At 44.8% G+C, this 13,883-nt stretch overlaps 1 protein-coding gene across 1 annotated transcript in view; it reads right to left on the bottom strand.

Moving 5' to 3' along the window:
* The window catches only part of PSD3 (pleckstrin and Sec7 domain containing 3), a 147,549-nt gene that overhangs the window by 94,688 nt on the left and 38,978 nt on the right, over positions 1–13,883 (bottom strand). The gene's annotated exons all lie outside the window — the stretch shown is intronic.

The raw sequence follows: 13,883 nt of genomic DNA, 5'->3' as shown, positions 1-13,883 counted from the left end.
AAGCAGGAAAGCTTGTTTTTCTTTTCCAAATTATGAACAAACAGGAAAATGAAGGTGAAGACGACTGAGTTAGCTGCAGAAGCCAATATTCTAAGTTTCTCATGTTGACCTGGCTGACATAGTTGATTTAATTTTTGTTTTTTAAATATTTCATTTAACTATTTTAGTTAAAAACAATTTTAACAAAAACAAGCCTGATTTTATAAAACTTGAATGTTTAACTAAATTCAAAAATTCATATGCTTGTTTTGTTAAAATATTATATGTTTGCTGTTGAAGAAAAATATCCAGAATACATAATGTTGTTGTTTTAGTTAAATAAAACAATTTAAATGTCTGTCTGGTGATGTTCTCTTCCTAATATAGCATGGCAAGAAAAGCCTCCAAATATTAATGATTAACCTGTTGAACTGGAGATAGTTCACCTCCCAATGACCTCTTAAATATCTGCTTCAATTACCTTTGGTAAATGAAATAACCAAACAATCATTCATTTTCTGATATAGCTGTAAAACTAATCTGAAAAGGTTTCAAAATAAATCACTGTTTAAAAATGTATAGTGTGTACCTTCTATAAATGAAACCTACATCTATCTCCGAGTTGTGAAGAATATGTATTAAGGTTATAACAACCAACAAGAATGAACTTTTATGTAGAAATCCATGATTAAATCGAGTCTTCCTGACTAGTGATTTAAATCAATTTGATTTAAATCAAATCCACCCTGCTGGAGCCCCATAGCTCCCACAGAAAACACCCTGCCAGCAGCCTCCTCTCTCTTCATACTGGACATCTGACTCCCTTAGACATATTTAAAAAATCTCAGCTTTAATGTTGAACAATACAAAGGGTAAACAGCTACAATGCAAACTACTGCTGTACACCCAATATGCTTACAGTGCCTTCCAAACACACACACACACACACACACACACACACACACACACACCTTCAAAAGCCATGTCATGTCAACCTACGCACAACCTCTGATTTTGTCACAGAGATCACGGTGGCCACAGAAATCGTGAATTTGAATAAAGTCTGAGAAACCTTGGAAATGTCTTGTAAAAACGCATTTGATTAGTCCACCACGAGTGGCGCAGTGCATCTGTGCACTAGGTCGCAACGCCACTCAGGTTTGGCCTGTCCACCCCTCCGCTGATGGAGGCAGAAGGGTGAATGAGCCAAATCGGAGTGGCGCTGTGACCTTGTGAGCTAGATTTAGGGTGACCAGATGTCCCGATTTTATAGGGACAGTCCCCATTTTTGGGTCTTTTTCTTATATAGGCTCCTATATCCCCCACCCCCCGTCCCGATTTTTCATACTTGCTGTCTGGTCACCCTAGCTAGGTCACAACACCAAGAGCAGGGAGTCCGGTCAGGAGCCGCTGCTGTGGGTGAGTGCAGGGTGGACTTGCTCTCCAAAACCCCCTTCCTAGGCCCCATCTTTCAGCACCCCACTATACTCTTATGTTGATGTACTGGTCTGTCTCATCTTATGCTGGGGTTACGTCAGCGCGTAAAGCGAAAACTGCGTATAGTCAAAATTACGTTGAGTGTAATGGCGGGCGAAATCGCCCGCACTACAGGAACAATATTTAAATTGTTATTTTTCTCTTTTTTTTTTTTTTTGCCGACCGCGTAAAGCTGAATTCGCGCATGTTAAATGCGCGTAAGATGCGACAGACCTGTAATGCAAACTACATTATTTGGTGAACTTTCCGTGACTTATCTTCTTTTTCCTGCATCTCCACCGTGAAATTTACTAAACATTTCTGTGCCAAAATCATAGCCTTAACTACCACCAATAAAACACAGCCCTGTTTCCCCCCTACTCCTTATTACAGGCAATATTTATAACCCTGGAAGGTGGCCAGCACTGACAGAAAACATCTGCATCCTGAAGTCAAATACAAGAATGAACGCAACCACAAACCATGACCGGTTATATGGAAATGCCAGCAACTACCATACAGTGACCTATATTCCACAGCAACTTCAGACACAGCACTTTAGAAACGAAGTGGGAATAGAAAAGGCAAAGAGAGCTTGTTTCTTTTGCTGTTGGCAGCTTGCCAAAGGAGTAGTCTTAGAGGAAATTTCACTAGTCTAACTTCCCAGATATAAAATGCAGTCCAAATCAGGTGTTTCATTCACAAAAGCATCATCTCAAAGCAGCTGACTATCTGATTCAATGTTCTTTGAGTTTTCCTTACAACTAAGCAATAGCCTACTAGTAGGAGTGGGGTAAAAGTGGTGTTTGGACTTATTCAACACCTAAATTTAGCATTCATATGAAAGAGGCCAACTTGACAATACTAGAGATTGAGGGTGAGATTTTAATGCTCAGCTCTCATTAGAAATTAATGCATGTCCAAATCACTTAAACAGCTTTGAAAATATGAAACCCCAACATATGCAACATCTTTTGCAATCCTTGTTCTGTAGATGTGTAATGAGGTTTATTTAATTAGTTCCTAGATCTCTGTTGACAATGATGCTAGTAGCCAATTAGGGCCAACTGTGATGGTGGTTTATGTGGATACCTATTCGTTAAGAAATAGACCAAGATGACCTCGGGTAGGGATTCAGATCTATTACATAGATGTGAAAGCTCCTGTGCCCGCCAACTCTGGTGTTTATGTGATAAAAATGAAAACCTGCCACATGGTATAAGCTAGATGGGTGTATAATGGAGTTTATTTAATCAATGCCTAGAATTTAAGGCCAAGAGGGACCATAATGATAATCTAATGTGATCTTCTGTGTATCACAGGCCACAGAATTTGACCCAGTGATTCTTGCAAAATTAATCACAGGGATCAGGCAAGAAGGGAACTTGAACTCCTGGTCATTGGGGTAACAGACCAGCACAACACTCCCAGTGCCACCAGCAGAGTTTGAGCTAACTATTTCTGTCTCCTGGTGAATTTTTACAGCCTCTTCTGTCCTTTCTGTCCCACATTCTCAGATTCTTATCTGAAAACTCTGACGTGGTGTGCCATAGTATCCAATCAAAAATTAAAATAATATGATGAAAAGCTGCAGCCTTAAATTCAGTGCATGGCACCAACAGTGACCAGATCCCTGATGGTCTCTCCTCCAATAAATACAGATTTAAAATATCACCACGATGGGACATAACTGGGCAGGAGCCCTAAAACAATCTATAATGGTTATCCCACTTTTATTATTATTAATCGCACATTGTGCTAGCACCTAGAGACCAAACAAATCATTGTGCTGAATCCTACACACACATATAGTAATGGACATTCCTGGGCCTAAACAGTTTATAGTCTAAAAGACAACACACAAAGTGGGTGAGACACACAAGCAGGAGGAGGCGGCGGCAAGAGGAGGAGGGAGGGACAAAAGTCAGAGGGTGTTTTAGCACAGTTTAGCTATGTGCGCATTTCTTTACCAAGCACTAACAGCGGTCACTTGCCTAGCTGTGATCAGTTTAATATGGGCATTAAGGCAGATGCCTTTGACTTATAGTCTCATTTGGTTATGCCTGGAGCCCTTCCCCCAGGAATGTTGCATCCAGAAGAGAGAGTGCACAGAATTCAGGGAGAGTTGGGGGAAGATGGGGCTGAGGTTTTTATAAGAGTTATGTGGTGGTTGGGGGAGGGGGTGGTAATTACAGCTGTTTTCTCTTTTCTTAAAGAGCTATACATTACTGTGATAGCAGCTTTATTTAAAGTCAAGAGAAGGCAGCATCTGTCAGGAAAGCCCATTCCAGCAAAGAGAGTAATGATTGGAAATAAAAGGGTGAACATCCTGGCCCAATGAAGTCAATGGCAAAACTCCCATCAAATTCAATCGGTGCAGGATGGCTCCCAGGTGCCTAACATGTGTCGATGTGATGTTATGAAACTAAAGTTTTTTTTAAACACGCCTTCAGTTTCAGTCTTTTTTACACTTTTTACAAAGAACACAGTTTCCCAAACAGTCAGCATCTCTGACTGTAAACAGTCTTATCCATCGTTAATTTATCTGTCCTGCAACAGCACCTAAAGGCTGCAAGAAGGGACTGGCGACCCGTTCTACTAGGCATTGCAGGCGGGATCTTCCAGTGCTGAGCACTGAACTCTGCTCTCACTGAAGTCAGCGTCGACCTCCATGGGAGCAGAATTAGGCTGGCTGTTGAGAAACTCCCACCCTGCACATATAATCACTTATTGAAAGAGGCAATCCCTGCCCTAACAAGTGTACGGTTTAAGGAAAGTTAATATTAACTGGGGACAGATACCTGGAACCCTCCAGACATTTTGTTGTGTTACGAGAATTTCTTTCTTCCATTGCTTTAAGCAAGCTGAAATCAGGGGTGCGAGAGGGGAACCACTGTGGAAGAAACATCCCCTGGGGATGAAGGCTTCTAGCCAGCTTTAGAACATGACAAGTCATTGCTTGTGATAAATGACTGGCAGCAGGGAGAGCCAGAGGGCTTCCAAACCGCTTCTAATAGATCTCAAGACTGATTATTAGGTTGTTCTGTGTCCTGCAGCTCATTAGAAACTCATGTCAAACAATGATTTACCTTGTCAATTAGCTTCTATTACAGGATCTCCCAAGGAAAATTTCCCTTTCTTGGTAGGTGATTCACGGTGCTACTTTGCTCTAAATGGTTTAATATGCTTTGAAGTCCCACATCTGAACTCTCTTCAAAGACATGCTTTAAAGTGGATCAGTCTTCTCTGAGCAGCACAGCGGCTCTCGCTTGCATCTCCAGCTTACTTTGCGGCTCCCTAGTATAGTATCAATGAGTATATGAATGGAGTATATGGGGGGAGGGATAGCTCAGTGGTTTGAGCATTGGCCTGCTAAACCCAGGGTTGTGAGTTCAATCCTTGAGGGGGCCACTTAGGGAACCAGGGGAAAATCAGTACTTGGTCCTGCTAGTGAAGGCAGGGGGCTGGACTCGATGACCTTTCAAGGTCCCTTCCAGTTCTAGGAGATAGGATATCTCCATTAATTTATTATTTATTTATTTATTATTTAATGAAGGATCAATGTCTCTGTGAGCAACTACCAAGAAGCCATTAAAAAATACCAAGCACTCAGATGTGTCACACTCCAAAGAAAGGAACAAAGTAATATGTATCTACATATCCACTATGATCTATCACTTCTCATTCTTTACTAAGAAGATTTCATACTCAAAGTAGTTTTTAGGAACTAGAACAGGCCCAGCTGCTTAACATAACCACCAGCTGTATATAATCCTCCTCATCGCTCTCCTTTTGCTTCCATTAACGAAAAACTCACTAATCGTAAATAGGAGTAAACATCTAAAATGTCAGAAAATTCCATTTCTAGGAGGCATGTAATGAAGCAAGTACAAACCCTCTCCAGATAGGATCATAGTATTACAACATCAAGACCGTCCACCTAAAAGCACAGGATTAGAGTCTCTCAACAGCCAGCATGCCCCAATGTTACACTGATATTACAGCTGACTGTAGCCTCAAGTACAAGCAGCAATCAAATGTTTTGCTGAAAATACTGTGGACCTGATTCTTAAATGTAACCCAAGACCCTTTCACACTGCTGTGGCAATGTAAAGAGACCTGAAAGTGGGTGTAAATGTATGCCCACTTTAAGGCCCCTTTGAACTGCTAGAGCAGCATAAGGGGAATTTATTGTACATGAAAATCAGACCCTTTCTGATTCGGCTGCTCTGTGGTAGTACTCTTCTGAAGTCATTTTCAAATATTAAAAAGAATTTTTTTTAAAAATCCACTCCTCTGATGTAAACTGGCATAGCCCCAGGGTCTTCAATGGGATCTGGCCAGTCTGCCTCTCATTGAGATCAGAAATAGCCAAAAAAAAGAAAAAACATTAAATCCCAATTACCTCTGTTAGAACATGCTCAGCGGCTAACTGTTCCATGCATGGGATAGTTTTCTATCCCATCTGTTCAGCAAACATTCCTCTCCCTTGGAGTTTCTTGCATGCGTTGCAGCTTTCGAGAGCAGTACAAATACGGTGGACTGGTTCTGCCTGGTATTTCCCTGCAACACTTTAATATAGCTTCCTCAGGAGCAAGAATGAAAACTTGAAAGACATTTAACTACTTCCCCTGCTCTTCCTGGTTCCCCACAACAACTTCCCTCCACCAGACCTGCTTCAAATGCCCACAATACAATGAAGTCACACATGACCCCACGCTAGCATTAAAGTTTAACTGTTTGGAGACTGGCCCAGAAAGCTCATGTGAAATGTGCAGCTGTTGCAGCTTAATTCTTTTGCAGGCAACTTGGAAAACTGATGCTCAAAAATACAGCATTTGTTCCTTTCTTTAAAGTCTGTTCTTTTTAAAGAACAAACAAACATACAGATGGTGTGTAGCAGGTCACTCATTTTCCACAGGAGTTTTATTTCATAATTCTGCAGTGAAACAAACTTTCCTCCTTTTCACAACTGATAGAACAGCCAACTGCTCTACCAAGTAGTTTCAATGTTATTTACATTGTTTTGGCTACCCATAGTTCTCCTTGTAGCAAAAACAAGTCACCATTCACACACAGCTCCCTACAATTGTTTGCTTCTGCCTCTTCTCCAAGCAAGCAGCTGAGAAAAGCAGAGTTTACCAGCAAGAATGCAGAAGGGCTTGACTGACAGCCAGACATGACCAATGGATAAGAGGACAGATTGCACTTTGGGCCAGGCCATCAGCAGGGCATAAAACAATATAATTCCATGGATCTCAGTAAATGGATGTATGAAAAGTGCAGGTTACTCACCTAAAAAGCATTGACTTTAACGGGGCTATGTCAACACATGCCAGCTGAGCACCTGATCACCGATGCTTTGTACTGAATAGGTGTGTGCAGTTTTCTGATCAGCTTCTGGTGTGTTGTGAGGGGATTTTTGGTCAGCTCCTGGATTTTTTTGCTTTGCTTTGGGAGGGGGTTGGGAACAGAAGTGGTGTCAGCAGCCTGGGTTGTTTTGTTTGTTTGTTTTTTCCAATAACTGCTTATTTGGGAAGTACAAGCAGTTTTACAAATCCTCATCAAACATGCATGAGAAATACAGTATTAACCAGTACAAAAGTCAACTCAGCCCTTTTTTGTTTAGAGAAACATTATATGCAATGATACCATTGTCAAGTTTTTCTACTAAGCAAAGTATTTCCAAGATGTTCATAATGGTTCCTCCTGGCCTTATAATCTATGAAGTTAGAGGATGAACCTTCTGACACAACCCAGGCATGTTTTCTTAACCCAAAAGAAACACCTCTCTGACCAACAGAAGTTGTTCCAATAAAAGATATTACCTCACCCACCTTGTCTCTCTAAAGGCCTGGTGTACACTAAAGTTAGATCTACATGAGGTAGCTTACGTCAACCTAAGTCTGTAAGCGTGTACACTGAAATGTTGCTCCCACTGATGTAACTCGCCCACTATACCGACTTAATAACTCCACCTCCGTGAGAGACATAGCGCTTAGGTCGAGCAGCAGTGAGAGTGTAGACATTGCTTACATCAACTGTTGCTGCCTCTCAGAAACCATCCCACAACAACTCACGCTGACGGTTAAATCGGTGCAAGTGCTCCTGGTGCATAGTGTGGACGTATAAAACCGATTCAATTACTGCAGTGCGTGTACGTGGATGTAACTTAGGTCGACTTAATTTTGTAGTGTAGACTTGCCCCTAATATCTATTTGTCCTCTCTATTTGGCTGTGCAAGCATTTGATGCATTAATTTTCCATAACCGTAACTTCACATATTTCTTGGAACCATTCTGGGCAATTTTTTTCTTTTGCTACCAGCAGCCTAGCACCTACATTAAATTTTCAAAGGAGCGCTACCGGAGTTAGGAGCCCAACTCCACCCCTTCTGGGGGCTCTCTCATACGAGGGAAATCCTCTGCGGGGTGACTTATGGGTGATTTCTGCTCCCTCTCTGCCACCTGAGCATTGCAAAGGAAGTTGATTGAGGCCAAGATTCTGGCCCATTAATTGTACTGTTGCATGATGCTTCTCTAAACAAAACGTGATGAGCTCATTTCTTAATTGCTGATAGTGCATCATTGGTGCTTTTACGGTAAAAATTTGAAAAACTGTTCATGCTTCCTAAATAAACAGCTATTTTAAAAAGCAAGCAAGCAAAGAAGTTACATTTGATGGGGTCTTCAAAACTGTTAAGAAGCATTTCCCCTTTCAGTTTAAGACCTTCAACCTATTACTGTAAAACTCTGGGAAAGGCCCAAAAATATCACATCACCATGCTAAGGAGAACCCTGCTGCACGCTGGAAGCTTTGTTGTGGACTGTTGCTGAGACCCTTCAGGGTTGCTTTTTTATAAAATGGGGTGATACCAATATTTTTAAATCTGTGTTGTCTAAATTCAGGGCACCTAGATAAAAGTGGCCTGATTTTCTGCAAGCCTGAGCACCCGAATCCCTTGAAGACAATGGCAGCTGCTGGTTGCTCAGCACTTTCGAAAATCAGTTCTCTTATTTAGGTGCCTAAATATGGATTTAAGAGCCTAACGTCAGGAAATTGTGGCCCAAATCTTCACATTCTGAGATCAGCCTGCCCCCTTTGAAAACTTCCAGAAGATCCAGGAAGAGGAAATACCATGTTTTTCTTCTCACCCCAAGGGTAAAGCTAGTGAGAACAAGGACAGGACAATTAAAGAAACAGTATCTAAGAGAAAACCAGTAGCCCCAGATACAAGAAGTATAGAGGAATCACAAGAACTGAGCAGAGAGAAGTTTGCAAATGCACTTGCTGGGCATACCGGGACTGGTGCACCGTTGTCCTGCATTCTGGGTAAGCATTTACACCCAATGAATGCAAAATAGATGCAAAATGCTACCCAATCAGAATGGTTGCATTTTGCCCCCACTTTGCACTGGTATAAATCACTACACAATGGCAGGGCAATGGGGATTCAGGCCTAATGTCTGGGTGCTGCAGTGCAGCTATAAAGGCACACACCCCTTCTAAGCTAACCGGTCTTAAAGGTTGTACACCCTGCCACAAGGGAGTGACAGGAAGACAAAGTACAAGCTCCCAATTCTCTGCTGTTCTGACTAAATGAAACCCTCCATCTTGACTATAGCAAACCTGCATGTCGCAGGGAAACGATAGTTACACAGACAGACCGGCTCGAGGAGAGAAAGAGAGATCTCCAGCTATTAAACCCCACAGGAAATAGAAGATTGAAAATCTTTCCCCAGGAATACAAGCAGCACCCAGGTCTCATTCATCCCCATTTCTCCCCTCCTCCGTTGAGCTCTAAGCACCATCAGCAAAAATAGCTGGATAACTGAACTGTACATATGAGGAGAGGATTCCTTTTAAAAACAAGCAAACCTGTACTTCAGAGAGACTCAGCAAAGCTCCCGCCTAAGAACCTGCCAGCTGGCTGATTTCAGCAAAGCAAGGCAGTGCCCCTCTCCCGGCCCCCATTCAGGATTCTGCAGGCCATTGTCATAGTGATCCTGGTTTTTGTCATGCATAGTTTGTGTTAGGACTTACGGAATGTAGTCAAGGTCAGCAGCTGATAGGCTGTCAGGGGAGAAACACCCAGACACAAAGGAGCCCATAGGAACTTGTAGCCTGGAAGTCTCTAATCATTTATTTATTTATTTATTTCAGAGCCATGTGACTGGCCTTCACAGAGCAGTGTTTCTCCCTCCAAGAGAGTGCTCCTACCAGCTGAGCAGCATCCCTGTCTGCACTACTTCTGCACATTCATTAACAGATTGAGTTGCATTATTGCCATACATTACACCCAGACGGATCAACATCTAGGGCCTGATTCTCATCTGCACGACGGCCCCTTTATACGGCCAGCACTGCATAAAAGGGCATCTCAGAGTACATGAAACCAGGCCTTTCGTGACTATCTATCCAGATGATTTCATTCTGAGTTCGTGAGGACTGGGGGAATGTCAAGTGGCTGCTTCTCCTTTCTTTACACCAAAAAAAAAAAAAAAAAAAAAAAAAAGCTATTTTCGAGTTTTAACATGGAACTCATTGACCCTTCCCTGTCAAGCCTGTATCTTTTGCATAGATATTGGATTTAAAGAACCAGCTGTCTTTCGTGAACTGTTACTCCAGAAACCAGAATCTGCATCTGGGAACGTTTTTCTTGCACTTTCCACCCCAAATTGTGTGTGTCTGAATCTGAGGAGACAGTAAACTGGTTTACTGGTGGTTGTTAGTTTGGTGTGGTTTGGCTGAAGCCGTGAGCCCCGGGGCCTGCTGCGGGGCTGAATCAGGGAGGGGCACAGGGCTGAAGCCGCGAGTCCCGGTACCCCCTGCGGGGCTGAAATGGGGTGCGGCGTAGGGTTGAGGCCCCGGCACCTCCCCGTGGGGCTGAAGCCGGGAGCAGTGCGGGGCTAAAACCCCAAGCCCCCCCAACCTCCCTGCAGCTGGGAGCAGTGTGGGGCTAAAACCCCGAGCCCCACCCATCCTCCTGAAGCCAGGAGCGGCGGGGCTGAAGCACCACCACCACGGGCAGAAACCCTGAGCCCATGGGCAGAGTTGGGGGGGCACGAGGGTCTTGCCCCCCAAACTGCAACGCCTTACCCAGAGTGGGGTAGTCCTGGGGGCAGCTTTCCCCCTCCCCCCACCTCCTCTTCTCCCTCAGCCCCCCTCAGCCCCACCCTCTGGCCAGGTCCTAGGCAGGAAGCCAGAGCCAGGCAGTGCGGGGCAGCTGCTCCTCTGGCTGGTGGTGCCATGGAGTGGGCAGCCCTGGCATTCCCCGTCTGCTGCTGGTGCCCGGGGTTGTGGCTGCTCCTCCGCTCCCAGCCCCCTTTGACTGCTCACGCAGCTGGTCTGAGCTGCCCGGGCATCTCCAGACCCAGCAGAGCCCTCGGGAAGTAGCCACTGGCACACAGCCTCAGACAGGTGGGTGGCCTGAGGAGGTGAGTCAGGGACTAGAGGTGGCGCTCCCTTCCTGGACCCTGCTGTGCAGAGCTGGCCTGAGCCCTGCCGGCCCCTCGGCCCCCACCCCCAATAGAAGTCAAGCTACACCTATGCCCCAGGGTCCCTCCTCCCGCACAGCTGGGCCCCAGAGTTTTTATAGCATGCTGAGGGGGGCTCAGAAAGAAAAAGGTTGAGAACGCCTGTCCTCGACCCCATTTAAGTCAGAATTTGATCCCCGAATCTCAATTTTTATGCGTCAGCCCTGAAAATTCTGACAGGCATACGTGGCTTTAAGCATGGGATTGAATGCAGTGGAACTGCTCACATGCTGAACACCAAGCCCATGTGTAAATCTTCACAGGATTGGGCCTCAACCAGCTCTCCTGGGTGTACCCTCCATCCATCAACCAACCCCTCAGGCTGCAGAGAGCCCCATTGGAGCTACATGGAACTTGAGTCCACTTCCAGGGGATCACACCATGACAGCAATCCTGGGCCCACTGAAGTCAATGGTAACAATCCCATTAAATTCAACCGGGCCTGGATTTCACCCTTTATCTGGAACAATATACAGCACACAGTGGCATCTAGTGACCGCATGCTATACTGCATGCAAATTTCTCATTACAATGCCTACCTAGCGTTTAAAGCCGTGGCTCTCAACCTTTCTAGACAACTGTACCCCTTTCAGGAGTCTGATTTGTCTTGTGTACCCCCAAGTTTCACCTCACTTAAAAACTACTTTGCTTACAAAATCAGACAAAAAAATACAAAGAAGTGTCACAGCACGCTATTACTGACAAATGGCTTACTTTCTCATTTTTACCATATAATTATAAAATAAATCAACTGGAATATAAATGTTGTACTTACATTTCAGTGTATAGTATATAGAGCAGTATAAACAAGTCATTGTCTGTATGAAAGTCTGTACTAACTTCACTAGTGCTTTTTATGTAGCCTGTTGTAAAACTAGGCAAATATCTAGATGAGTTGATGTACCCCCTGGAAGACCTCTGCATACTCCCAGGGGTCCAAGTGCCCCAGGTTGAGAACACTGGTTTAAAGCAGGGAACACAGAGAGAATAGTGGAAAATCTCAGGAGAGGAGATGACCAGAGAACCCAGTTAGGGAAACTCAGAAGCTGGCGAAAACGATATATTTTTTCATAACCTCATGGTCAAACCATTTTAACTGAAAATTTCCCATAAAATTCAACCTGAGGCAGATTCCCAGCATGGGAAATTGACAAAGTAATCAGTAATCCCAAACAGGGTCTTATAATGGGAAGTGTTGGGCAACCTTATCTATAGGAGATGCTTCCAGGAAGTCTGGGATATGGGTGGCTGGACTCAGGCCCACATAACGTAGCATAGATGCTGGAGCCCCAGGTTGGGACCAGTATTCCCCTCTAATTTTTTACATCCATGTTCGGAATGAATTTTGTTATGTGCACCAATATGGGGGCAATGTGTGACACATGACCTTCATACTGGTGCACATAACAAAATTAATGTGGTGGGGGTAGGGCCGAGGAGTTTGGAGAGTGAGCCGGGGTGGGGGCTCTGGGGTAGGGCCAGGGATGAGGGGTTTGGGGTGCAGGCTGTCCAGGGGCTGCAGTGGGGAGAGAGAGGACTCCTCCCAGGCCTCTCTTGCCTCAGCAGCTCGGGGCTGGGGAAGAGGCGCCTCTCCCCGGCTGCAGCAGCTCTGGCGGGGCGAGGCCGAGGGAGGGGCTCCTCTCCCCTGGCCGTGGCAAGTCCAGGGCAGGTCCAAGCTGGGGCCAGCGGGGAGGAGTGCCTCTCCCCGCTGGGCCAGCTCCATGCTGGGGAAGAGGCTTCTCTCCCCGCCACAGCCCTGAGCCCCTGTGCGGGGCTTAATAGACAGCTGTGTGGCCACGCAGCTTACAGGGAACTTAGGTTGGGACCCAAGGTTCAATAATTGCCTGGGTTACACATGAGGGTAGATGTTCAAGCCCCAGGCAATAATACTCAGGGTCTGCTAACTTGAGTTCTACTAATCCTGGTCTTTCCTTGCTGTGTAAACATATCCTGAAGGGCCAGTTTGGGCACTTCCCAGACAGATCCTTTCTATTCATTGGCTGCTAGGAGCTGCAGTAATGTAACAACTGCTCATGGAAATTTGCCCATTACCTTGCCTTTCTGCTGTCATGTCTAGGGGCAATTCCACTGAGCAGCATTTCTGTGGAATTCAGGGCTGCCAGTGTTGGGATCTATACAGGTTTCTGGCCTCATGCTGTTTGCAGCATGTCTGCAAATGCTTTGTTCCTATTTACTTCAAATAGCACAACGTTGTCCAAGGCTTGTTAAAAAAAAATTGGGGAAGGGAGAAATAACTAAATGATGGGTCTAAACTACCGAGAGCGTCCCTGTACAGGTAGCTTGACCTTTTAATAACTTTTATTCATTAGCAGACAGTATTTCTATTCTATTTCTAAGGGTTAACTTTGTGAGCCTAGCACAAAAGGAAAAAAAGAAGTGAAGTCAATGCACACGCTGTATCCTAGCATACACAGCCTGGCAAGATCATACTAGTCCAGTCCTTCCTGGTCTCTCTGTTCCCCAAGGTACAAAATGCACAACGTGTGTACTGCTTTCTCAAGCCTACCTTTGTGACAACACCCTGCCCTGCTCAGCCCGGTTGGCATCAGTCTACTTTTGGTTCCATCTCTCCTCTTTGTGCAGCAAAGCCATTAAAACCCTTCTTGAGGGGCTCATTCAGCAATCTGAGCCCCCCCTCATCAAGAGTCATTTGTAGCTTCATCTGTAAACCGGGGCTGTTGTAATTTGTACAACTGTAGCATTAGATGCACCACTCTAAGCACCAGGGCTTCCTGCCACTATTGATAGGCTGGCAGATTGAAAACAATTTGACTTTATTGCTTCTGTATCTGACTTGCCTCTCTTTCCTGCCCCCATCCCCACCCTGCACTCTTCAGCCTCCAAACCAGCACAGAGCGTGATGTCTAGCTT

The sequence above is a fragment of the Terrapene carolina genome, unplaced genomic scaffold, assembly GCF_002925995.2.
Source record: "Terrapene carolina triunguis isolate 2854851 unplaced genomic scaffold, T_m_triunguis-2.0 Scaffold988, whole genome shotgun sequence".
Taxonomy (NCBI): Eukaryota; Metazoa; Chordata; order Testudines; family Emydidae; genus Terrapene; species Terrapene triunguis.
The sequence above is the reverse complement of the archived record's forward strand: the minus strand, read 5'-3'. Positions and strand labels throughout refer to the sequence as shown.